We start from the raw sequence: 25,066 nt of genomic DNA, 5'->3' as shown, positions 1-25,066 counted from the left end.
AAATATCACGGATTATATCAAGACAAATATGATAACCAATTTATAATGGGATTCTTTCTTTACAAAAACATACGAAATTAACTTCAAACCTAGTTTAACTTGACCACTACCTATCTGAGTCTTGAGGTCTGGGAAGATAGAAGATAAACCCATCTGTACTTAGAAGGTGGTCAAGCGATTAGCAACTGCATAATGTTATGCAGGAGGTGAGGGACATTTTTAGGGACTGAGATGCACTGGCACTGCATGAACACTCCTGGGTGAGCAACACCTAACACTTGCGGGAACCAGCATCACTCACGGAGCAACAAATGATGCTGAGAAAACTGGATACCCACATGCAAACGAACAAATGTGGAACTTGATCTAACCCTATATACAACATTTAACACAAAATGAATCAAAACACAGGAGATGTAGTTCAGTGACAGAGTGTTTGCCCAGCATTTGTGAGGCCCTGAATTCAATCTACAGGAAGAAAAATGTATCAAGACCTGTATGTGGGCTGCCCCCGTCGCCTTCCATTCGCTGGGACCGTTTTCAGCTCTCGGCCGCGGGCGCGGCGCGTCCAACAGGAAGCGCCCCGAACCCAACAGCCGGCGGATCCCGCTGTCCCCCGCGGGCGGCCTGCAGACGCGCTCCGTGCGGTGCGCCCGGCCGGGGCTGATGGCAGCAGCGCGAGCCGCGGATGTCCCGCCAAGGTTCGTGGAAAACGGCTTCTGTGCATGCGCCACCGCGGCCGTTGAGACCCCAAACCGACGCCTCGGAGTCGGGAGCCTGGAGGGATGGGGCCGCGCCCCGGCACCCCGGTTCCCCGACCCCCCGGCGCGGACCCCGAGGACGCACGACGCGGCCGCACGTGTGGCTGCGGGCGGGCAACGTCACGCCGCGGGGCTGCGCGGGCGGGCGCGGCGTCGGGGGCGGGGCCCGGAGGTCACTTGCGCGGCGGCTGCGCGTCCTCCGCCCGCACCCCAGGCTTTGCTCCTCAACTTGAACTTGGCGGCTTACTCCCAGGTAGGAGATCCGAGGACCGCTGCTTCCCCAAGGTGGCACCTTGGCTGTCGCAAGGAGCAGGGCTCCGCGATGTGAGTTAGGAAAGGACTACAGCTAGGCACTGACGTGATGCCCGCATTTCAGGCTCAGGTGTGGTTGGTGGAGACTTGTGTGCAATGGAGAAGAAGAACTTAAATCCAAATCCGTGAGTGAATTGGATCGATGTTGCAGTGAGACAGAAGGAAGGGCCCCTGGACACCTCCATTATCACTTCCCAAGAATTATAAATTCAATTATAACATTCAATAGCACCGAACTGTTCACATGAAATAGTTAAGTTGGTAAATTTTGGTACATCTGCTTTATTATAATAAAAAATTAAGAAGAGGTCAGGCATGGTGTCACAAGCCTATAATCCCTGCATTTTGGAGGCTTAGTTTGGATGATTGCATTTTGGAGGCTTAGTTTGGATGATCCTGATTTCAAGGATAGCCTGAGCTATATAGTAAGAACCTGTCGGAAAAAAAAGTGACGGAGTAACAACTCATATGCATCAATACTTAAATGTCACAAATCACAGGTTGGTCTACATACATACTCAGCAACCAGCATCTACTCCTGACCAGTGAATGAGTCACCAAACATCACTCTGACCAAGTGGGATTTGTTCCATGAATATAAGGTTGGTTCAACACTAATTAATATCATACACATTAAAAACAAATTTAAGGAAAAATCAGTATCCATAGATACTGAATGGATATTTGACAAAATTTAAGGCCCATTCCTAATTTCAAAATAGGAAATTTCAAGCAAATAGAAATTAAAAGATAAATTCTCAAAATGTATTTATGTACATATGTATGTGAATGGATGAGAAGATAGGTAGTTAAATAGGTAGGTAAGTAGATAGATAGACAGACAGACAGATAGATAGATAGGAAGATAGATAGTTAAGCTCTTATTAATATTAGTCCCATAAAAACTATCTTAGTCAGGAAACACTGGAGTCATTTCCTCTGAAAGAGGCACAGAAAAGGATGCAACTATACATCCACTACTACTCAAGATTGTCATAGAGTTATTAGCAATGCAATTAAACATGATGCATGAATCAGCGAAAGGCAATATAATTGTAAAGAAGTAAAAGCATGTCTATTTGCAGATGATATTACAGCCCAGGCAGATGTGGTGGGAAATGACCCTCAGGAACTGGACTGCACAACTGTGTGCATCCTATCAACACAGGCACAGTCCCCTGCTGCCAAGGTCACATTTATGTTGGCGGGTGACTGATACAGCTTTCCATCATTGCTATATGTGACCACGTACCTGTCTTAGTTCCCCACTCTTCTTCAACAGAATGCAACAGTTTGCAGAAGAGCATGTTCTTCACTTTTGTGATTTCTATGGAGGGACAAGTCCCATTTGTTCTCATCATACATTGAGTGGAGTGAATTATTAATGACCACATGTCTCCCTCTAACCACTTCATGCCCATGGGAGTATAAATTGTGTTGAGTGGAAAGTCACTGTGCTAGCTAGGTTTTGTGATATCAGGAACAGTGAGCCCCACTTGCAAATCAGTTTCCTGTCCTCTGAACGGCTTCCAGAAAGGCAGAACCTGTCTGACCCTGCCCAGCAGGGGTCACCCCAAAGCACATGGTTAGTCCATAGTCTGTGGAAAGCTATCAAAGAATTGTAGACAGTTCTTTCCTTCATATCTTAAATTCTCAAATTGGTACTGCCTACCAGTTGCTGCTTTCCAAAGTGCTAAAATGATAGCATCCTACACATGACAAAATACACAGTCCTATAGAAATATGTACATATTGTCAACTATATATATACTTGCTTTCATCCAAAACTGTCCTTGTACCCAGCTGCTCTTATGTTCTCCCTTTATATTTCAATGTACCATTTGGCTCTGCGAGAAACACCTCTAGTACAAGCTCATCTTCAGGAGCAAAAAAAATCTGGTTAACACCAAAACAGAGAACTTAGATACTTTACTCTGTGAGTACCTAAAAGAAGTCTCTAAATATGTCAGTGAATGTGACAAGTTCAAGGGAAGAGGAATGGTATGTTCTGAAATGCCCTGTCTTGGCTATTTAAATCATTTCTGAAAACTCTACTAGGATTTGATATCTTGTGCAGTTAACACTGTCCACCAAAGATACGTGGCTAGAAACTCTGCACCAGGTTGCATTATATTTAGTGTGACAGTGCCTTAATTTTCCTTCTTGCTTCTGGTGTCATTCCTCTATAAGACTTTCCCCATGTGACCCATAAAAGTAGGTGAAAGTTGTTGGGTAGAAATAAAGGAAAACAAATGTCAAAAGGTTTTCTGTTTTAAAACTGTTACTAATGCATTAGGGTCCATATTTTGAAATACATATGATTACGTGACTATGCTGTTGTTTACATATACATTTATCTTTTGGATCTGTCTTTGAGATAGGGTCTTGCTTTTTGCCCAGGTGGACCTCAATGCTCCTATTTAAGATTCCTAATGTCACTGGGATGCCATACCCAGCATTTTTCCACTGAGACGAGAAATCTCATAAAACATTTCTGACTTTGCTGACCCGGAACTGCGATACTCCTGATCTCAGCACCCCAAATAGCTAGGATTACCGGTGAGAACCCATGGTACTGGATTCTTTTCTTTTTAATGGATGTGCATTTGGTTATTTTATACTTCCCCAATGACTAATTTATTCGGTAAAGCTTTGTAGTTACAAGGGATAAGTGTTTTACTTCTTTGCTTTAGTTTATCCATAAGTATTTTGTTCTTTTAATACCATTAAAGAGAAATTGTTCTAATTTTTTTCTCAGATTGCTCACTGTCAATGTAAAGAAACAAGGATTTTTGTGGGATGCATATGTATCTTTCTTTGCTGAATTTGTTTGCTCTAACAACTTTAGTGTGTCTATAGGCTTTCAACATGCTAAATTAGTTCATCTGTTTTTCTTCAACCTATTCAAGACTTTGATCATATCTGGGGAGGCTGGGGACATTATTTCTACAACATTTCCTCTACCTCTCTCTCCTGAGATTCCCACACTGTGTGTCTTGGTATACTTGGTGGTGTTCCTTAAGTCTCTCATGTTCTGTTGCTTTTCATTATTTACCTTCCTGCTCATCTGATTGGATAACCTTCTTTTTGACTTCCGTGGAGAGTTTCCATTTCAGTTTCAGTACTTTTCAGTTCTGGAACTTCCTTACGTTCCCTTTATAATTTCTCTTTATGGATATTCTTATTTTGTTCAAATATTGCTTTCCTGGTTTCCTTCATTTCTTTGTCCATGGGTTCCTTACTCATTCAACATACTGAAGACATTGATTAAACCTCTTGGACTAATAATTCCAAGGCCAAGACATCATAAGGAATGGGTTCTGACAAATTATTTTTTCCTATCAATGAGCCATCCTTTCCTGATTCTTTGTATGTTTTGTAGTTTCAAGACAGACATTCTGAATATTACATTTTGGTAACTCATGAAATATAACTCACTTCTCAGGGACCGCTGACTTTTATTTTTAGGGCTGGACGGTCCATTTGTGATTTGGGCCAATTATTTTTTGCAAAGTGTGTATTCCTTATTGTGTGTGGGTGCTGTTCTTAGGTTGTTATCTCTGAATTCAGTCAGTGGACCAACAAAATTCCCTAAATATCTCCAAAAAGGAGGATGAAATGCCTTTTAAATCCCCTCAACAGGATTTTGGGGAGCTTTAAACAATGGCTAAGATACTTGCCAACCCTTCCAATGTCTAAAGCAGTGTTCATACCCTGGGTTTTTAGGACAAGGTCCTTATTGCTCACCCTGGCACCAAAAGCCTCACTGGAGTATGGACTGCTATCCACAAAGTTGCCTGCCACAAGCTTGGGGATGGAAAATGGGAGCTGCTACATGAAATGCTGGAATTCTCCCTAACCTAAGAGCCTCTTCATCAGGATCACCTTGGGTATTGCCAGTGTTAGACAACATTCCTGTGTTCCTTAATGGTGACTTATGATAGTTGTTGTCAGCTGTATTGTTGTTTTAGTAAAGGGATGGATTCCTGGATCTTCACTAACCTTCCATCTTCCATCTGGGCTCTGGTTTTTCTCAGATATTAAGTAGGCATGTTGGATTAGATCAATGAGCTGAGAATCCCTGGAGAACATAAAAAATTATCAATGCAAATATCCCCACCCATACACCCACACAGGATCTGATTGCTGTGGACAGGGTGGAATGTCCCTGTAACAATCCCCGAGGGGATTCTTTCGCTTCCAGGAGGTGGCCCTGCTGCTACTTGGCTCACTCTTCCAGGAGAATGATCCTTTCCAAGTGTTTATCTTCTACATTTTGCTTTATTACTCAGGACTTTGTCACTTAAAGGATCTGATTCTAACCACAAGGCAAACTGCTTGCCTTCCCCTCAAAGCGGAAACAGTGATCTGAGAGATAACCAGTAATAAGCAGGTGACTCTTAAAATACAGCCTGATGCTTTCACATGAGAAGGCAGCTTACCAAATATTTTAGCCAAATGTTCTTCATGTTCATTTAAGTTTGACCCAAAGTCAGAATTGTATGAGTTCTTATGATGGAGATGACCTATATGAAGAAAAACCTTATCTGTGATTAAATCTTTCATGGAATCTGCATGTATGATTTTTACAGTCATATTCTTCTGCAAGGTATTTTGAGAGGAGCATTTGCCTGCAGCCACCTATTCTCAGTGTCTCAAAGCATCTATGAATTGTCTACAAGGACCTTAAGTTCCAACAAAAGCTCATTTTTTCACGTGGTTTCCTGACAAGTAAGTGAGAAATTTGTGCACACAGCATCTTTAACTCTACAAGATAGTTGGTAGAGGGTTATATATGATGCATGCTAAATGACAGGAGGTATGACTGCTTTCATCCAATGAATTACAAACACACTGTTCTCTATAAATGAGACATTGTCAATCACTAGGAATAAATATACTTAACTCTGTAAAGCACTTTGCTAAAAATGAGTTCATCATAGAGTCATCCAAGGGTGTTTATTTCAGACTGGTGCTGAATAAACTAGGAAGGTCATACAGGAAAATACTGAGTTTTTCTTAAACAAGTATCTTATGAAATACATTGGCAATGCCATGAGTTATAATATTGCTTTACTAATAGTCTTAGGATTTCAATAAAATCACATACCTAGTATCCTGGTAAAGAATGACTTATTTTCAAATTTCTTCTTAATGGAAACAATTTCTCTGTTATTTGTGAGTAATATGGGGCTGATGTGCATGAGTTGTTTTGTTTTGTTTTGTTTTTCTTCTTTTTTTCCACAAGTATTCTGCTGGAATCTCTAGCTTTGGCATAGGCTAAAGGAGAACTCAGCTGTGGTGTCCTGAGCAAATATTTTACAAGGGCTGAGGCAGGGGTGTCAGTGATGGGAGGTATGTGGAAAGGCAATGCTCTGCCAGGAAGTAAATGGGGCACTTGCATGCAGTAAACTCAAATGCAGTCATGAAAGAGAAGTTATTACACTTTGTGTATAAAGTTCCTTGGAAGAAACAGTGAGCCCCACTTCCAAGTCAGATTTTTGTCTCAGAACGACATCCAGAGTGGCAAAGTCTGCCTGACTCTTCCCATGATGGACTGCCCCATAACACAAGGGTGGTTACCTGACTCCATAGTTGGTGGACTGTTATAGGAAGGATTTTAGACAGCTCTTTCCTTCACATCTCAATTTGGTACCACCCACCACTCACTGGCTTCCAGAATGCTAAAATGATAGCATCCCACACCTGATAAGACACTCAGGCCTATAGAAATATGGGCACTTTGAGCATCAACCACATAAACTTGCCTCCATGCCCAACTCCCCCTGTAATCAGCTGACCTAATGTTTTTGCTTCATACTTCACTGCCTCATCACTCATGCCTATAATCCTAGCTACTAGGATTACAGAAACCTCCTTTAGGAGGGTGAGATCAGGAGGATCAGGGTTCAAAGCCATCCTGGGCAAATAGTTTACAAGACCCTATTTCAAAAAAAGCCTATCACAAAAAGGGGCTGGTGGAGAGGTCCTGAGTTCAGATTCCAGTACCATAAAAAAAAGAAAAAGGAAAAGAGAAGAATGTTTACCTTTGCTCCAAAGCAGTAGGGACAGGTGACCTGGAGACAACCAAGGACAAATAGATGATTCCAAATACAGTCCAAAAATGTCGCAGAAGGGGGACACTTACCAAATATTTTAACAAAGTCATCATCTAGATTATTTGCACTTGAGGAAAATTCACAATTTGAACCTGTGGAGAAAATAAGCCCTAGCTGTGATTAAGTCTTTCACTGGATCCAGATGTATGGTCGTTACCTGTATTGATGGGGAGATGTTCTAAGACCCCAGTGGAAGCCAGAAACTGTGGTCATTCTGAGTCCTGTCCATGATTTTTCTTTGTTTGTTTGTTTCTTTTGTCTTTTGAGGTTTCTCTGTATGGCCCAGGCTGACCTTGAACTCTCAGTACTCCTGTCAGCCTCGAGTGCTGGGATTACAGTTCTGAGTCACTACACCCAGCTTGTTTGGTTAAATCACCAGTAAACCCAGGAAGGATCAGATCACAGAAAACATTTGGATTTTTAAGTGTCCTGACAAGAGAAGTCACTTTCTCCCCTTCTCTTGCTATCCTCTGACAGCACACCTCTTCAGAGGATGCAGCCCCTGAGCTGTGTGGCACTAGTGGCCTTCTTTCATCGTTTTCGTACACATCTCCTGAAATCCATGGCAGGTGACAGTTTTGTTTTGTGACTTTGGAATGTGTGATTGATGGAAAACAATGCTGGATTTCCTCTACTACCAGGTTTGTGTCAACAACTTTGACTCTTCTTACAGATTGAGAGAATTTCCTTGAGTGTGCTCAGCCAATCACTTTAGTAAGTAGCAAGATCCCCAAAATGGAGGAATCCTAATGTTGCTTTGGAAAAGCTATGTTCATAAGAGCGCTATCCATAATACCAAAATTTCCATCAATTCATAAACAGATAAACAAAATGTAGTATATCCATACAATGGAATGTTATTCAGTCAATAAATGGAAAGTGGTGACCTGTGACTTCACATCACCCCCCCCATACAAACCTATGTCCAAATCTCCTCTTACAAAACACCAGTCATATTGAATCAGAGTCCAGCCTAATGATCTCATTTTAACTTAATTATCTCTGTCAAGACTCTGTCACTATATACACTGACATTCTGAAGTCCTTGGGGTTAGACCTTCAATATCTGAATTTGGGAGAACACAATTCAACCCTTGTCACCCGTTCATGGCCATAGCATAAATCTTCTTTCTCTAACACGCATTCAGGAAAGCAAAAACTAGTACAAAAATTACTAAAACAGCATATGCAACAACACAAAACCCATACCTTCAGTATCACTAAAACAGAAAATGGCCAACTTCAAATGACCAGTAAGGAAATAGAAAAACAAATGCTCACCTGAGCTATGGCTCTTTCACTTCTGGTCTCTGTGAAGAGAAACATGACAGCCCAAGATGAACTAAAATCACCACTTTGCATTTGGAAATGCTGAAAATAGGTCTTGGTAGATCCCAACAAATCTGTGGGGGTGGGAAAGACCTGGGAATAAAAACTGCCACAGAGCAAGACCCTGGCAGGCCTAAGTGTGTGCTGGGGAATGAAGTCGTTTGGGAGCCACTTGCCTGGAAGCTTTCACACAATTCTGCGGCTTATTTCAACCAAAGCAGTGGAAAAAAGGGCAGCTCCACAGTCCAGATGCATTACCACCCATTAGCAATCCTCTCTATTTTCACACAGTCCCAAATCTGAAACCTTTCTGACCTTCTCTCTGCTGGCCCCTTCCCTTCCCTCCTATCTCATCACATCACCAGAGGAAGAGAAGAGCTGTCTTGCCACCCACACATATGTGGCATATGGACAGTTTATCTTTATGGAACCATCGTAAGAGGGGCTCAAGTGGCTTAAACTGAAAAGCACTGACTCCTTACTTGGCACACAAATAACTAATAGCAAGAGGAAAGCATGGCATGTGCCCTCCATTTTGTGTCTGTGTTTGCTGTAAGCCATTCTTTCCAGGCACTTTTCAATCACCTTGTATGCCAGCAAAGACACGTAACATCTTCATGGCAAGGGACAGAAACTACACCCAATAGTAGAACTTTAGTTGGATGAAGCACCTGCCTGGCTCCAGATGACAAATCCGGAATCTGACCACTCCAACTTCATCTGTAAATGAACTGTTTAACTATGCATATATTTGTCCCTTGTCCCCGGGTCTTTTGCCTACTTAAACCTGAAGCTCATATTTGATGGCTAAAGATGAGCTGAGTGCTTACTCTCCCTCTTCCCATGCCACGTCCAGAGCCGTGTAGTACATCTCCTCACTCTGCCTTCACCATGCCTCTTGATTTAGGATTTAGGAGTGAGTGGCTGAACCTGGCATGTGGAATCTCAGTGTGTGGTCCTGGGATCCAAAACTCCAGTTTCACCTGCAGACTTTCTCTGCCTGACTTCTCTCATTTCCACACAGATTTGCTGAGGAGCTAGGCATGAGGGAGAAGCATCAACTTTTGGGTTTTTCATTTGCTCATTTTGTCTTGTTTCAAGATGGGGTCTCTCTATGTTGCCCAGGCTGGCTCCAAACTCCTGGGTTCAATTTATTCTACTGCCTCAGCCTCCTGGGAGGTTGGGACTACAGGCATGTGCCACCACATTCAACTCCAAGACATCTACTTTTATGCAGTCACCCAAGTCTAGAAGGAGAGTCAACAAACTTTGTAAAGAGAAAATTTTTTTGGCTCTGTTGGCTACAGACATGTGTGCAGCACATTCTTCTTTGTGGATGATGTTACAATCCTTGAAAACATAAACTTTGGGAAAAAAGTGAATGATATCAAAAGCTGGGTTTTTTTATGAAAAAATCAATAAAATATAAATCCTCTAGACAGACTGACCAGGGTGAAAGAATCATAATGTCATGAATAAGAAAGTAACAATCTCAACAGATGCTACACACATGAAAGGGAAATCATGAGTACATAATGCCAGATCACTCAATAAGTTGAAATGGAAAAATTCCTCTTCAGACACAAACTAACACAGTCCACTCAAGAAGAAATAGCCAGGCTTCTCCAGAGGCTGAAGCCAGTTAGAGGCTAGTCAGGGCAAAGATGTTTGTGAGTGCGCTTCTTAGTGGAAAGAGCAGAGAGGCGGTACTGCCTGTCATTCCATGAACGAGAGGAAGTGTTAAGCAGGAGGATCAGCTTCCAGGGTGGGAAGTGAATGCATGAAAGATTCTCAAGCTATACAACATGATAAGCCTTTAGAGAAAGGCACAATCGAACATAATGACAGGGTTTAAAGAGGAAAAAAAGTCTGTAACAACACCAAATGTTACCCATTTGAAGAAACTGGAACTCTCCCACCATTGTTGGTGAGAACGTAAACTGGCAAACACTTTGCACAATAGTTTATCATTTTCTTAAACTGTGAAAACATGTATTGGCTATCTGATCCAGCACTTGTAGACCCAATAGAAACAAAAGTCTATGTCCACTCAAAGACTTGTACATCAGTCTTCATAGTGGCTTCATTTGCAATAGGAAGAAACTAGAAAAGCCCAAATATCCATAACAGGTGAATGGATGAATAAACTCTGGTATGTCTGTTTAGTGAATAATTACTAAGCAATTAAAAGGAGCAGACATGTTTGCAACAATGTGAAGTAACCTCAAAATAATCATGCTGTATCTGTATGAAAGAAGCCAAACAACAAAAGAAGTACACTGTGTAGGAGTCCATTTATATACCACTCTAGAAAACAGCAATCCTATAGTAGAGAAATCTGGCAGAATGCTTGCCTGGAAATGGGGAGTAGGAACAGAGGGGAGAGGGAGGGATTACAAGGAATTCTATAAGGAAACTTTTGGGGCAATGGATATCTTTTTTTTTCCTCATGGTACTGGAGTAACCCCTGAGGCTTGCTAAGCAGGCACCCGAGCACTTCATCTGTGCCTTTGGCCCTTTTGTTTTTATTAATTTATTTTTATTTTGTTTTTAAGATAGGGTCTCCCTAACTGTGGCTTGGCTGGCTTCACACTCAGGATCCTCCTATTTCTGCCTCCTGAGTAACTGGTATTGCAGGTGTTTTCCATCACACCTGGATTCTCCATTATGGTGATAGTGACAATGATTTCAAGGGATATTCATACATCAAAACTCATCAAATTATACCCTTTATACTTGGGTTTCTCACATGTCACTTATAATTCAATAAAGGAAATGCAACTTAAAACAAGATGGCCCTATTTTTCCCTCTTTCAAAATACAAAAATTAAACACAATGATAGGATTCTAACTGTAGGGTGACAAATTACACGTAGACATCTAACTTCAATTTTTCCACTCTTCTAAATCCTCAAGGTGCTAGCAAAAACACCTTAGGAGGGATCCAAACAAAATCAAAGAGCATGCACTCAGGCTGCCTCCCATTGCAGCAGTTAACTTGGGTGACAGGATTTGCTTAATATTGTGGTTGCTCACTACTTTCTCTTGTAAACCAGGAGGAGGTAGCATTGTGTCCAGCACTCCATCATCTCACTCTCTTTGGGTGTGTGTGGTGCGAGGAGTTTTGAAGTTCTTCCCACTAGGAGTGTGGTTGAAGATCTGGGATGTGGAAAACCTCTTCTTGGACAGGTGAACTTATAAATCTGCCCACTTCCAGCCAGGCCTGTGCACCTGCCCAGCAACACCCACCTTCTACTGCCAGTGTCCCCTTTAACAAGCATGCTATGACAACATCCGCTGACACCAAGCAGGGGATGGTAATGCCCTACCCCTTCTTCCCAGCATCTCAATTGTTCACCCAGCTCTGGAGGCCCCGCCCCTTCCTCCTTAGCCTCTGGGTGCCTGCTGTCAATTAGGCCACCTTCCAGAAGGCCATGTGTGTTTGCTGTTGGTCACCTTTTGGGCGCTAGTTGGTCAAGCACTCTGGGGGGAGCTGCAGCTGCATTCCCACTGTACTGGGCCACCAGTTCCTTCTGAAGCCCACCTGCCTGGCAGGGCTGGGCCTGCATGACCATGGAGTCCTCCGAATTCACAGCCAACCAGCCTGTGATCATCCATAAGGTGAGGTCCAACAACCTGAGGACAGCAAGCACCCCACCTCCGAGGCCACCTGTGGTGGCTTTGGAAGCCCTGCCCTACCTGCTGTGCTTGTCCACCCCTCACTGAGAGTTGAGCTGGAGTGCAGGGCTTCTAGATTCCAATGCCAAGGTGAAAGGGACAGGTGTGGGTAGAAAAGCCTTGAGGCCAGCCTACCACTGCAACTCTGGAAGTCCAGGGAGCTGAAGACAGGTGGTGCACCTAGGCCTCAGGCCAATGGACTCTTTCTCAGCCCTTTTTGGTTGAGAACGAATCACTGGGCAGATTTCCAACCAAGCCCTGTTGTTTTGCCTTCTGCCCTGGCTCTGGCTGCCTGATGAAGGTGGGCTGGCATTATTTGCCCTTTTGCACACAGCTGGCCTCATCTTTTAGAGGTGGTTGCCTTGGTGATCTTACAGCACTTCCCAAGACGCTGCACCCAGAGGGGAAAAAATGCAAGTTACTCTACCAGCCACATATCCATCACAACCTGGTTGGCATCTCAACTTCTTTGACCCTCTCTCCTTTAAGGCCCTCTGTGCAGAGCAGAAATTCCACCACCTGCAAGTGCAGAGCCCAGGGCCACTTTTCCTAGGATCAAGAAAGCAGTTTGGGCTAATTGTTTGGAAGTCTGAGAAGAAAGATGTCTGGCTCCCTGCGACTTTCCTTGAGCACGGGGACTCTGCTTGCTTTTAGCTGCCCTAGAAGGATTTCTGGCCTGACATGGGAAGAAGATGAGGGCTGGAGTCTATGGATGTGCCCCTAGCTGATGCTTCTCATGAACCTGCCTTGGAGATTTTGACCCTAGCTCACTAATGCTCTTTCTGAGCGCTGTCTCCATTAATGACTGCCTTTTGTATCCACGTGGGCTGCCCTGAGTAACAGCAGGGGATGATGGCAATGATGCTAGACCTGGGCTTGGGGGATGTGCTGTAGACCTGCTGTCCAGCCTGCAGCATGAATGGCCAGACTACTTCCCTTCCTGGTGGGCAGATGACTCACGGCTAAAAACAAGCGTTTGAGTTCAGAGGGCAACCTCCTGACCCCTTTGGGCTTCCAGCCCCTCCTCTGTAAGTTGGCGGCATTTATTGCTGCACCACAGACATGGAGGGTTGGGGTGGAGATTGGCGGGAAGAGGGGTTGAGAAGCCAATTCCTTCATTGGGTGGGAAGTTTCTAGGTGTCACATTGATTTTGAGATTCTAGGTCCAGCTTCTAGGCTGGAGCGGTGGCAGGACCAAGATCTCATAGTGTCCAGGGAAGCCACTTGAGGAAAGGTGACAGTTGACAGTTGTCCCATGTATCCAGTAGTCTTTCCTAGCAGGCCTTGTATGTGGTCCACTTCTGCTGGGGTTTGGGGAGAGTCTTGAAAACAAACTGAGGGGTTGCTTCTAGCTGTGTTTTGGGAGTGGATTGTACCATGGATTCCTCCTGGCAGGAACTAGCCCTGGAATTTGCAGAGGAGGAGATACTTCATGGTCTCTCAGTCACTGCACTGTTCTGAGCTGAATAAGTGTTGGTCTTGGGGGTGTCTGTGCACTGAAGGATGTTGAATGGTATCCCTGGCCTCTAACCACTAGATACAACAAGCACACACACCCTATCTCCCTTTCAGTCATGTGACACTGCCAAATGTTCCCAGCATTGCCCTGGAGATGGGGAATAGTGACAGCAGCAAGAATAAAAGGGAGTCCTCTCCAGAGGGGAGATCTAAACTCCAATAGAAAGGGAGGAGGGTGTTAGGTGCACCCCTTCCTCCCTGGAAATGTTTTGGCTTTTGTGTCTTTTTTCATGCTTGGAATTGAACCCAGGGCCTCCAGAATGCTAAACACAGACTTTGAGCTACATCCCCAGACCCCCTGGAAATTTTTCTTCAGGGCTTCTTTACTTTCAAATTCTACAAAATGTTTTGTTTCTGCTCAGGAAGATCTTTCCCTGTGGTGCTGGTGGCAGCAGGATAAGACGGGCTGCCATGCCAGAAAGAGCTTGGCTGAACCTGTTGGGAGAATTTGCTTGAGGAATGCCTTTCCTTCGATCCTGGAGACTTTAGAATGAGTGCCCTCCAGGGGAGCAGAGAAGGATCCTCAGGCTTAAAATGCTGCCTATAAGGGAGAGTCCCAGGCCTGGTCTGGGGTCAGAGCCAGCATGGCAGGCAGAAGTAACTGACATGCTTCTCGGGATGAACAGCAATCCTCTGGCTGGCACCTCAGGAATGTGCTTAGCTCCTCACAAGTGCCACCATCCCCAGGAGAGAAGGACATCCCTGGTAAGTATGGGAGGAGGGCCAGCTACTGTGCCAGCTCCCCCTCTCCTTCTTGGCATGTGTGCCTGCCAAGAAAATACATTCTAGAATTCACATTTTATAGAAGCAGATGTTCACAGCATATCACAGTGTGAGGACATGACTAAGGATTGCACACTCTTCTTATGTGGGGTAAAGCACCCATGGTACCCAACCAAACTTTCTCTATAGGAGATTTGACTCCATCTGCCAGAGCCATGGTGGAGACTCATATTTGGATCTGAACTCAGACAAGAGGAATTATGTATTTACCCTGATCCCAATTTTACCATTTTCACTTATTGAGAATTTTGTTCATGACATCAAGAAAATATTCCTGTTCGGGAGAATTCTATGCAAGACTGAATCCTTTGATGAAACACATAGAAGAAAGAGAGAAATTTTCTTCAGACACACTTAGGAGCAAGTTAAATGCTTGTCTGCAGAAATGTGTTTGAAAGTTAATAGGTGAATGTAGAGAGAGAAGTTACCTCACTGCTGACTGCCCAGGCAGATGCTGGGGGAAAATGATCTTTGGGAACTGGACTGCACAAACTTGTACATCCTGCCAACATAGGTTCACACCTTGCTGCCAAAGTCATTTATCTCTATTGGCAGGTTGCTGACACAGAATTCTATCCTTTCTACATGTGATCACATCCCTGTCTAAGTTCCCTACTTTTTTTCAACAACATGGATCTTCTTTGGGGGAAAAGTATGCTCTTCATTTTTGAGATTTCTATGATGTGACAAGTCACATTTGTTCTTATCATCCATTGAGTGATATTGATGATCACGTCTCCCTCTAACCACTTCATGCCCATGGAAATATAAAGTATTTTTCTATGGGTAACGACTGCAGTAGAGTGGCGTCTCCAGGGAAGCAAACAAAGGCATGTTAACAGGACTGACATACTTTATAAGTAACTAAAGAGATCTCTGAATGTGTCAATAAATGTGACAAGTTCAAATGAAAAGGAATGGTAAGCTCTTAAATGCCCTGTCTTGGCAAGGGCAACCTAAATCATTTCTGAAAACTGTAATAGGTTTGGGTATCCTGTCCAGTTAACACTGTCCACCAAAGATACGTGGTTAGAAAAATCTGTCCCATGCTTCATGATAGGTAGTGCCATAGTGCCCTAATTTTCCTTCCTGTTACTAGTGTCATTCCCCTATAAGATGTGAGATGCATTAAAGTTGCCTCCTCTTTTTAAAGTTGTTAGGATCCTGCTTTTCCCTTGGAAACAGCAGTTATATATACGTCCCCTTCTACCTCTCAGTTTGAGCTCCTGTTTACAGTACTAGTGTGTATATACCTAGAAGCGGAATTGCTGGATCACATGATAATCTATGTTGAATGTTTGGAGCAATTGCCATACTGTTTCCCACAGTAGCTGTACCATCTTACATTCCCACCTGCAATGCTTGTGGGGTTCTACTTCCTTCCGTCTCACCAACACTTGTTACTTTGTGTTTCTTAGGCAGGCACTCCCACCTCAGCCACACCTCCAGCATTTTTCACTCTGGTTATGTTTGAAGACATTTTAATTCACATGTACTAGTTGCACAGGGAGTTTCATTGTGGCATATCCACATACGTTTACAATACACCTTGTTCAGGTTCAACCCCAGCATCCTTTCTCACCCCCTCCCCCTACTTAAAATGATCGACAGCTTTCCTTGTCCTATTTTCATAAGTGTATAAAGTTTTTTGACCATGTTCACTTTCGTTTAACCCTCCCTTTCACCCTCCTCTTCCGATGAGTATCCACCCACTAACAGATCCTCTTTTAATTTCTACTCCTTTTTAGTTAAGTGCATATTCATTGTTTAAAGGGGCTTTGCCATGGTATTTCACCTGTGAATATATTCTACTTAAATCAGATTAATCCCTCACTCTTTCTCACCCTTTCCTCCCTACCCTCTATTATTCAGCAGTTTTCAGTGCGTTTTGTTATGCCTTCTTCCTACACAGATGCAATGTATTTCACTATTACTACCGTTCTCTTTTCCTCTCCTTCTTCCCTCTAGTCCTCTCAAATAGTTCAACTATTGCAAACATGCTGTACACACACACACACACACACACACACACACACACACACACACATATGATTATGTAATTATGCTTGTGTTTATGTATATACAATTATCTTTTGGTTCTATCTTGGAGATAGGGATTTACTTTTTGCCCAGGTGGGCCTGGACCTCAATCCTTCTATTTAAGCTAAAGCAAGAAGACAGTGTGTTCAAGGCCCCATCTCTGCCTTTCCCTCCTTCTGTCTCTATCTCTCTGTCTCTCTGTCTCTCTCCACCGATTTCACAGGGTCTCACAGTGTAGCATAGGCTGTCCTCAAACTCACTATGAAATACAGGCTGGCCTTGAACTTGCAATCCTCCTGACTCAGCTACCTGAGTATCTGAATTACAAGCATGTGCCCCCATTCCTAGTTAAGACTCCAACTCAAAAAAAAGTCAAATGCATTTCTTCATTTTCCATTCTATTCCCCCTGGTTTGTGTGTCCGTCCTTATGTCAAGTACCACACTATTTTTGATAACTGTAGTACATTTTGAAATGAGAAACTGGAATTTCTCTCAGTGTTGATTTGACAGTTCAGTGGCACTTGAGAGTCCATATGAATCTCAGGTGTAGTTTTCTATTTCTGAAAATACAAAGCCACTGTGATTATGACAGGGATGGTATTCCATCTATAAGACACTTTAGGAAGTTTTGATATCTTAACTCTAAGGAAGCAGGTTGGCCTCACCCTGAGCATGCGCGGAACCAACTGCTAAGGATGGAGCCCTGCGTAAGTCTCCCTAGTCCCCTGGCAGCATGCATCCGCTCAACTTCGGCATGATTGGCTAGAAGTTCCTCCACTCCTCCTTCTCTCCAAGCCCCGCCAGGCAGTGACGCGCTTGCAGCCCTGAGCCAGCCTAGGGGGGCCCAACCAACCACGCCGAGAAGGCCTGGGCAAGACAGGACGAGCCAGGCATGCTGCCCGCTATGCCTCTGAGCTTGGCGCAGCTGATCCACATCCAGAGGACGACGCCATGGGCCTGCTCAGACTCGCTGCCCACCACGTCTGGGAGAGCTGGAAGAAGCATCTCAGTGTGGAGTTCGGGAAGCCACATTTCATAAAACTAATAGGCTTTGTTGCAGAAGACAGAAAACATTATACTGCTTATCCATCCCCACACCAAGTCTTCACATGGGCCCAAATGTGTAATAAGAGATGTGAAGTTTATCATCTTGGGACAGGATCCCAAGATCCTTGGTGGGCCAAGCAAGGTACTCTCTTAAACACTGTCCTTGCTGACCCCATCCATCAAGCCACTTGTCATAAGGAAAGAGGTTGGGAGCGGTTCACAAAGTTGTGTCCTGGCTGAATCAGAACTTGAATTGTAGAAGGGAAGAGGACCAAAAGAGAAACAGACAGGCTGTGTTCTGACAATGAGGCAGGGGGAAGGGATGGCAAAGCAGAGAGATAAAACTTAAAACATTGAAACATGAAGGTCACATAGCACTGGGGGAATGAAATAGCCAGTGAAGTCACATGCAGCCATATGTAGATTGAGCTTTGCTTTTTGCTTTTGTAACCAGCTTGTGAGGGTATATAAGGGGAGACCTCTTTATTCTGGGGGCTCAGCTTTTGGACACAAGTCCACTGAGTCTGTGCTGGCACAATAAACATTCCTTCCTGCTAAACTGCCTCAACATCCCAAATCTCAGCTTGATATTCCTTCAACATTTCTTGGTGGATAGTCCAGGATTGTGGAGACAGTGATTTGTCACCTTCCTTGTCGCTGGGGTGCATCCCCTAGAACACTGGGAGAAGATCCCACCAGGCGCCAACAGACAGCTTGATCCAGAGGAGGGACTCATCATCTGGGGAGTTGGGGTGAAGGAAGGAACTGATAAGAACCTGGGTTCAAATCTAGGCCTGCCTCAGGAGGCAGAAGGGGAGACTAATCACCTCCCAGAGACCACTAGTAACCGCCTTTTGTGGTGAAGCTGTGTCTCGCAGGTTCAGGTAGCCGGGCTATGTGAAAGTACTGTGCTATGTGAAAGTGTGTGAGACACTCCCAAGAATTAGGGGGGTTGAGCTTTTCCCAGGAAATAGCCACAATGGAGGTTAAGGGATAGGTAACAAATATTCAATGCAAAGAGGGAGACTTACAAGAGAACAGAGGTATCATCCACCATTCCACTGGATAGCCCTTTGGGTATAATTTAAAGGTTTTTTTTCTTTTTGTTGAGAGTACACTCTAGTTTGTGTGTGTGTGTGTGTGTGTGTGTGTGTGTGTGTGTGTCAATTTGTTTAAAGCACTGGGAAAATTTTAATTTGCTCCTGGAATTCCAGTTCATCTTATGTGCGCTTAAGTTGACATTTTTTTTTCTGGCATACTTATTTTATAAAACTTGTGTGTGTGTGTGTGTGTGTGTGTGTGTTTATGTGTGTATGTGTAAGCATCTTCAAAGTGGTTCTTAAACTACTGTTATAAGGTTGATATGATATTCAAGGTAACAAAAAAACCAGGGTTTTTGTTTTTAAAGATCTCTGTTATAAACTGCTTAAGCTTTTTACATATGAATATATAATCATCTTAAGGATGGTTCTTATTATAAAGTAAATGTAAAAAATTATTACTCTGTTCTAGTGCTACTTTTAAGAAAACAGGCTTTCAAATTCATTTCAATCTGGTCTCACTAGGATGCAGGCATTCAGGGGTTAACACTCTTAGACCAGAGGAGAAAAAAAAAAAGAGAAAAGGGGGGAACCACAGTCTGCAACAGGAATCTTAAATTTTGGGTAGTTGAAAATGACCTTAGCCCGTTTCATTCTGTCATAAATAAAATTTGGATTTAATTCTCTCTTACAATACGTGGGTTTATTAACAAATGGGCTTTCTATAAATTGTTTTTAAACAAAAATAATTTTGAGGTTGCTTTCTTTCTGGTTTTTTGTATACAAATATAAGGTTCTAAGTGAAAAGGTTTAATAAGTCATTTTCAACAAGTAAAGTACATATATATATTATTAATTATATGACTTTTTAAAATAAAAGGTTAAAATACTTTTAAATTTAAAAAAAGGGTAAAGACAAGATCCCCCAGGGGATACAAAATAAATTGTCATAAATGTACAGAGTAAGCTATAAAAAGAAGGAGCTTATAAATGCTTATGTAAGTGATTGAATTGACTAAAATCCAGTTGCATTAAATGTTTTGTAAAGTCAAATTTTAATGTACTAATATTAAACTAAAATTTAATTCTTTAAGCTCATAACAAAAAAACTATCTTAAAAATATTGTTCTTAAATAACATTTACAAAAACAGTCTTAAAATGGTTTTTATTTTGTCAAGATAACTGTCAGAAATTTTTGGTGCTACAGGTTAATCCACAAATTTATCAAAACAACAAGAGTTTATTAAAACACAGAGAAGCTGGAGACAGCTGAGCACAGGGAGTACTGCTGCACTGATAGGAGGGATGAGACAGATTTACTTATGTAAAACAAACAAACAAAAAATCTCAAAAAGGATCACTACACTGGAGGTAAAGACCTCCAGCTTTTATTGGAGTGAACACACTGGAAATGGTAGTCCTACACCTTCCACATGGCAGGAGGAGGGAATTTTTGTCCTAGGATGGCCAGACTGGGCCTGTTATGTTAGAGGGAGCTCCATTGACTACAGGTTGACGGGATCCTGCTATATGTCATGAGCCATCTGTTAATGTCAGCAGACATGATCCCTTATCAACATCTGAGCCATGATTCTTGGCCATTAGGTTTCCCAAATCCACACTTAGTCCCCATAAATATTTAGCTGTGTACTCTGGTAATTTTCGTCAGGGTTTTAACTACTAAGGTAAATTAGTCATGTTCATTTAAGAGTTGGTTTAAATTGGGGTTAAAAATGAGGACAGCCATGTTAGGACAAGGCCCCCTACCCTCCTTGCAGATGGCTTACTAGAAACTCCCCACCCAAGCCCAAAGACTGACAAAGGGACAATTGTAACCTTTATCTCCCTGGATGGATGGATGCCAAAGACAGTTGCAGACAGTAACCTAACTACAACTTATCTTTCCTGATTCCCCAGCAACAGTATCCCATGGTGACCTTCCTGGTACTTTTCCACTAACCCCCTATAGCCCAAGCCTGTGTGTGGTAATAGGCTCTAGCTCTCTTGCTGGGGTCCCCTCCATAGGGCTCCTGCCTCAGCAGTAAACCCTGTGCTGGTGTTTGAGCTGTCTCTCTGCCTCTTCCATGCCTCTTATTTTCTAACAGTTTATGTAAAACTTTCTAGATGACCTCATGGTTAAACAACTGTTTTCTTGGATGATTCTAATACAGTTGGTACCCTATGTGTCTGTGACTGGGCTATTTGGGTTTACTAAAACTCTTCTTCCCCCTGCAACTGATAAAAATCTAAAGTTTACTTCAAGAACCTCAACTAAATTAATATGTATATATAACCTCTATAGAGCTATGATGCTATTGCTGGTTCCTTATAGTAATATTTATGTTTGTCAAGTATTTCAAGCCTTCTAAAATACAACATTTAGATAAATATGGTAGCAAAAAGTGGATGGTACTGATATACTGTTCTGTTACTTGCTAAATTGTCCATCGAACTTTTAACCATGGCTCTTTTAAGTTTTTGTCATTACAGTTCTGATCCTTCTGGGGCATTTACAATCAAGTCCATAAAAAATGACTCTAATAAGTGCTTTTATGTGTCAATCAGATTAGCTTTTAGACATCAGCTTTTGTTGGATTTTGTTTTGTATTGTCCTTGTCTAAAAGCCTTTTGCCTAAGGGCCACTCCTTCTAAGCCTCTATCATTTAAATTTGGCCAAAAGGGTCTAGTTGGCACTGACTCCCACCTGATCTGCTCATTATTTCCCCCGAGGTGGGATCAAAACCAAACAAACACAGAAAATCTAGGAAAGAGCAAATCCTCATGATGAAAAAAGAAAATGACCAATCAAGAAAGAGCTTTAGTCTACAGCTAAACCACGTTAAACGTGCCCAATCTCGACTGGTCTCAGAAGCTAGGCACGGTCGGGCCTGATTAGTATCGGGCGGGAGACAAATCTTCAAAAGAGACTGCTCAGAGACAAACAGTTAAAGACAAGGGGGGAATGCCATCAAAGTTCAAATGGAGTCACTCATGCCAGACCTCTCAAGAATAACCAAGGCTGAGAGGATTGAGGAAGTGGTTCTTATACATGTGTGGCCATCTGGCATTAAAGCCCTTCCAGACACAAACTCCTATCTTTAGACAGGGTCTTCTACTTAGAGACAAAATGACAATTTTTACTGGCTCTAAACATGTCCTTTGATACTTAAAGATGGTAGTTTTAACTTTTTTAAACAATGAGTTTTCTTAGACATATATACTGATAATACATTGTTACCATGGTAATTCTACTCAGTTGAAAAAAAACAACCCAAAAGATACTGTCTAGGTAATAGAATAAAATGTCCAACCATTAAAACCCCTTTAGAGGGGACTTTTGTTGTTGTCTTGTCTATCTCCAAAACAGTTAAAAGTAACAAAAATTGCTCCCTGGATCCACCACAGCCCAGTAAAGACAGCCTCTCCCAAGTGGGAGTGCCTCCCTGACTCAGCCTCACCATTCAAGATCACCCTCCAGAACATGTGCCCCTTACTTGGCAGGACTCCACTTCCCAGGAGACAACAGGGGACCACAAACAATGGGACAACAGCCCTGCTCTACTCACTCTGAAAGCTGACTAGTCTACCCACAGAGGAAGTTCAAACATGGGACATACCCCTGCTCTCCTCTACACACTTGGACTCCTACCTTTTGGGTTGGCCTTTACAAGGTTTTTCCCATGTACTAAATGTTATTAGAGAGCTATTGTTGGGACCTCTGCACAGCCATAGTTTATATCATGCACCCACCAACAGGTCAGATGTTAAATTTTCTCATATACTTCCAGGTTAATGAGGTTACTGGTAAGTGATACTAAAAGCCCCAGAGTAAAAGAAAAAGAATACAGGCTACATTTGTCATGAAAAGTGGTACAATGGGTCTTATCTGGGGAGCATATTTGATGTTACCCTGCCTGGTCCCTCTGGTATTGCAGTTTATCAGGTCCATTATAGAGGCTGCTATTAAAAAAAAACAAAAATGACCACACATGTAATGATACTATAAAAATACAAATCTAGATCAAGATGATGCTCTTTGACCCTAGGTGGGTCCAAGCATCAAAGGGGGGAATGATGTAGCAGGGAGGAGGACCAGAAGAGAAACAGACAGGTTGGTGTTCTGACAATGAGCCAGGGGGAGGGGATGGCAAAGCAGAGTGATAAAACTTAAAGAATTGAAACATGAAGGTCACATAACTCTGGGAAAATGAAGTAGCCAATGAAGTCACATGCAGCCACCTGTGGGTTGAACTTTGCCTTTTGCTTCTGTAACCTGCTTGCAAGGGTATATAAGGGGAGACCTCTTTGTTCTCGGGGCTCAGCCTTTGGACACGAGTCCACTGAGTCTGTGCTGGCACAATACAACATAGCTTATTCTTTTTAATACTGTTATAAATGAGATTGTCTAAATTTTCTTCTCAGATTGCTCATTGTCAATGTAAAGAAACAGTGATTTTTGTGTGTGACATATGTGTCCTTCAACTTTGCTGAATTTATTAGTTCTGACAATTTTTGTGGTGTCAATAGGGTTTTCAACATACTGAATCAATTCATCTGTAAACAGACAGAATTCTACTTCTTTCTTTCTAATTTGGATGTCTTGTTTCTTTTTCTTGTCTAATTAGTCTGGCTGTGACCTCCAGGACTAAGTTGAATAGAAATGATAAGAGCAGGCATCTTTGCCTGGTTCCTGATCTGAGTGGAAAAGCATTCAGTCTTTCACCATTGAGTATGATGTTATCTGTGTGCCATTCATATAGGCCTTTATTATTTTGAGGTAGTCCCTTTTATTCCTAGTTTATTGAGTTTTTGATCATAAAGGGGTTTCATGATAAAATGCTTTAAGAAGGATATTACGAAGAAATTTAAGTTTTGTCAAATGCTTTATTCTGTATCAATTAATATGATCATTTGTTTTTTCCTTTCATTCTGCCCATGTAGTGAGTTACATTAATGGGTTTTTGTATGTTGAGCCATCCTTTCATCCAGGAATAAGTCATACATAGTCTGGTGTATAATCCTCACTGGATCTGGTTGCTAAGGTTTTGTTGTAGTTAGTTAGATATCTGTTTATAAGGGACATGGATTTATGGGGTTTTTTTATAGTGTCTTTTGACTACAGGATAGCAACATAATAGCGGCTTTTTAGAATGAGTCAGGAACTATTTCCTCTTCAATCTTTTGGGAGGAGTTTGAGTAGAAACATAAAAAATAGTTTTAGTCTAATCTATGTTTTATAAATTTCACAAGTGAGTATACCTGATCCTAGGTTTCCTTCATTGGGAAGTAGTGATTCAGTCTCCCTACTTGTCCTATATTTACTCAGCTTTTCTATTTATGTTGGAGTTAATCTTAGTAGTTGCTATGTTTTCAGGCATTTTTTTCACTTCATCTAAGTTACTCAAATGTTCATACTGTTCTCCTCTAATCATTTTTATCTCTGGAAAAGCAGTAGTAATGTCCCCCAAATCATTTCATAATTAATAATTTTAGTCTTGCTTTTTTTGTCAATTTAGCTAAAGATTTGTCAGTTTTGTCAATACTTTTAAGGAATGAGCTCATGGGTTCATTTATTTTCCTCTGTTTTCCACTGTCTGGTATGTTTCTGTTTTTTCATTTATCTCAGGGTAAATTCTAATTTCCCTGAGATTTCATCTCTAACCCATTGGTTATTTTAGAGCGTGTTGCTTACTTTCCATGTATGTATGTGTGTGTGTGAATTATTGACTTTCACTTCTGCTGTAGAATTCCAGTTTCATTCCACTATGATCTGAAAAGATATTTTGTATGATTTCAATATTTTCCAATGTATTGAGATGCATTTGTGACCTAATATATGGAACACTGGAGACTATCCCTCTTCTCTTGACAAGAATGCATACTCTGCTGTTGTGGGGTGGAATGTGGTGTATGTCTGTTACTTCTCACTGGGCAATAGTGTTGTTGTTCAGATCTTCTCTTTCCTTATTGATCTTCTGTCCAGTTGTTTTGTCCATATTTGAAAGTCAAATGTTGAAACCTCCAAATATGTGTAGATAGTTTTTACCTAAAATCTGTTTTGTATGAAAATAATGTAGCTACCAAGCTCTCTTTTGACTTTTATTTGCACAGAATACATTTTCCATTCTTTTGCTTTCAACAACTTTCTGTCTTTATAACCAAAGTGAATCTCTTGTAGATAGCACATAAATGATTTCTTAAAATCCAAACTGTTATTATCTGTCTTTTAATAGTTTAATTCTAAACCTAATGTGATTACTGATTTTGAAAATGTATTTAATCTGCCATTTAGAAACTTGTTTTCTTTTCTACCTTTTTGGCTCCTTACTTCCCCCATTATTGTTTTTTTATTGGTGATAGGCTTTTTTTAATGTTCCATTTTTTGTTCCTTCATTCTTTACCTATACTTTTTGTTATTTTCTTAGTTAGTTATTGGA

General features: G+C 42.0%; 2 long non-coding RNA genes and 1 pseudogene across 3 annotated transcripts; 2 read left to right on the top strand and 1 right to left on the bottom strand.

Moving 5' to 3' along the window:
- Positions 1-916: 916 nt before the first annotated feature.
- On the top strand, positions 917-8,486 carry LOC141414861 (uncharacterized). The gene is made up of 3 exons (XR_012439801.1): positions 917-1,014; positions 1,574-5,804; positions 7,670-8,486. It is a non-coding gene; the product is annotated as an uncharacterized lncRNA (long non-coding RNA).
- LOC109676985 (uncharacterized) lies at positions 934-8,604 on the bottom strand. 2 transcript variants are annotated; one of them, XR_012439800.1, is made up of 4 exons: positions 8,474-8,604; positions 5,516-7,284; positions 5,076-5,154; positions 934-1,506 (listed from the first exon to the last, which is right to left on the bottom strand). It is a non-coding gene; the product is annotated as an uncharacterized lncRNA (long non-coding RNA). The 2 variants fall into 2 exon arrangements; XR_002211588.2 differs by lacking the exon at positions 934-1,506 and having other exon boundaries at positions 5,516-5,599; positions 7,121-7,284.
- An 8,400-nt stretch (positions 8,605-17,004) lies between these two features.
- On the top strand, positions 17,005-18,860 carry LOC141415054 (uracil-DNA glycosylase pseudogene; annotated as a pseudogene).
- The last annotated feature ends 6,206 nt before the right edge of the window (positions 18,861-25,066 follow it).

The sequence above is a fragment of the Castor canadensis genome, chromosome 12, assembly GCF_047511655.1.
Source record: "Castor canadensis chromosome 12, mCasCan1.hap1v2, whole genome shotgun sequence".
NCBI classification, from domain to species: domain Eukaryota; kingdom Metazoa; phylum Chordata; class Mammalia; order Rodentia; family Castoridae; genus Castor; species Castor canadensis.
The sequence above is the reverse complement of the archived record's forward strand: the minus strand, read 5'-3'. Positions and strand labels throughout refer to the sequence as shown.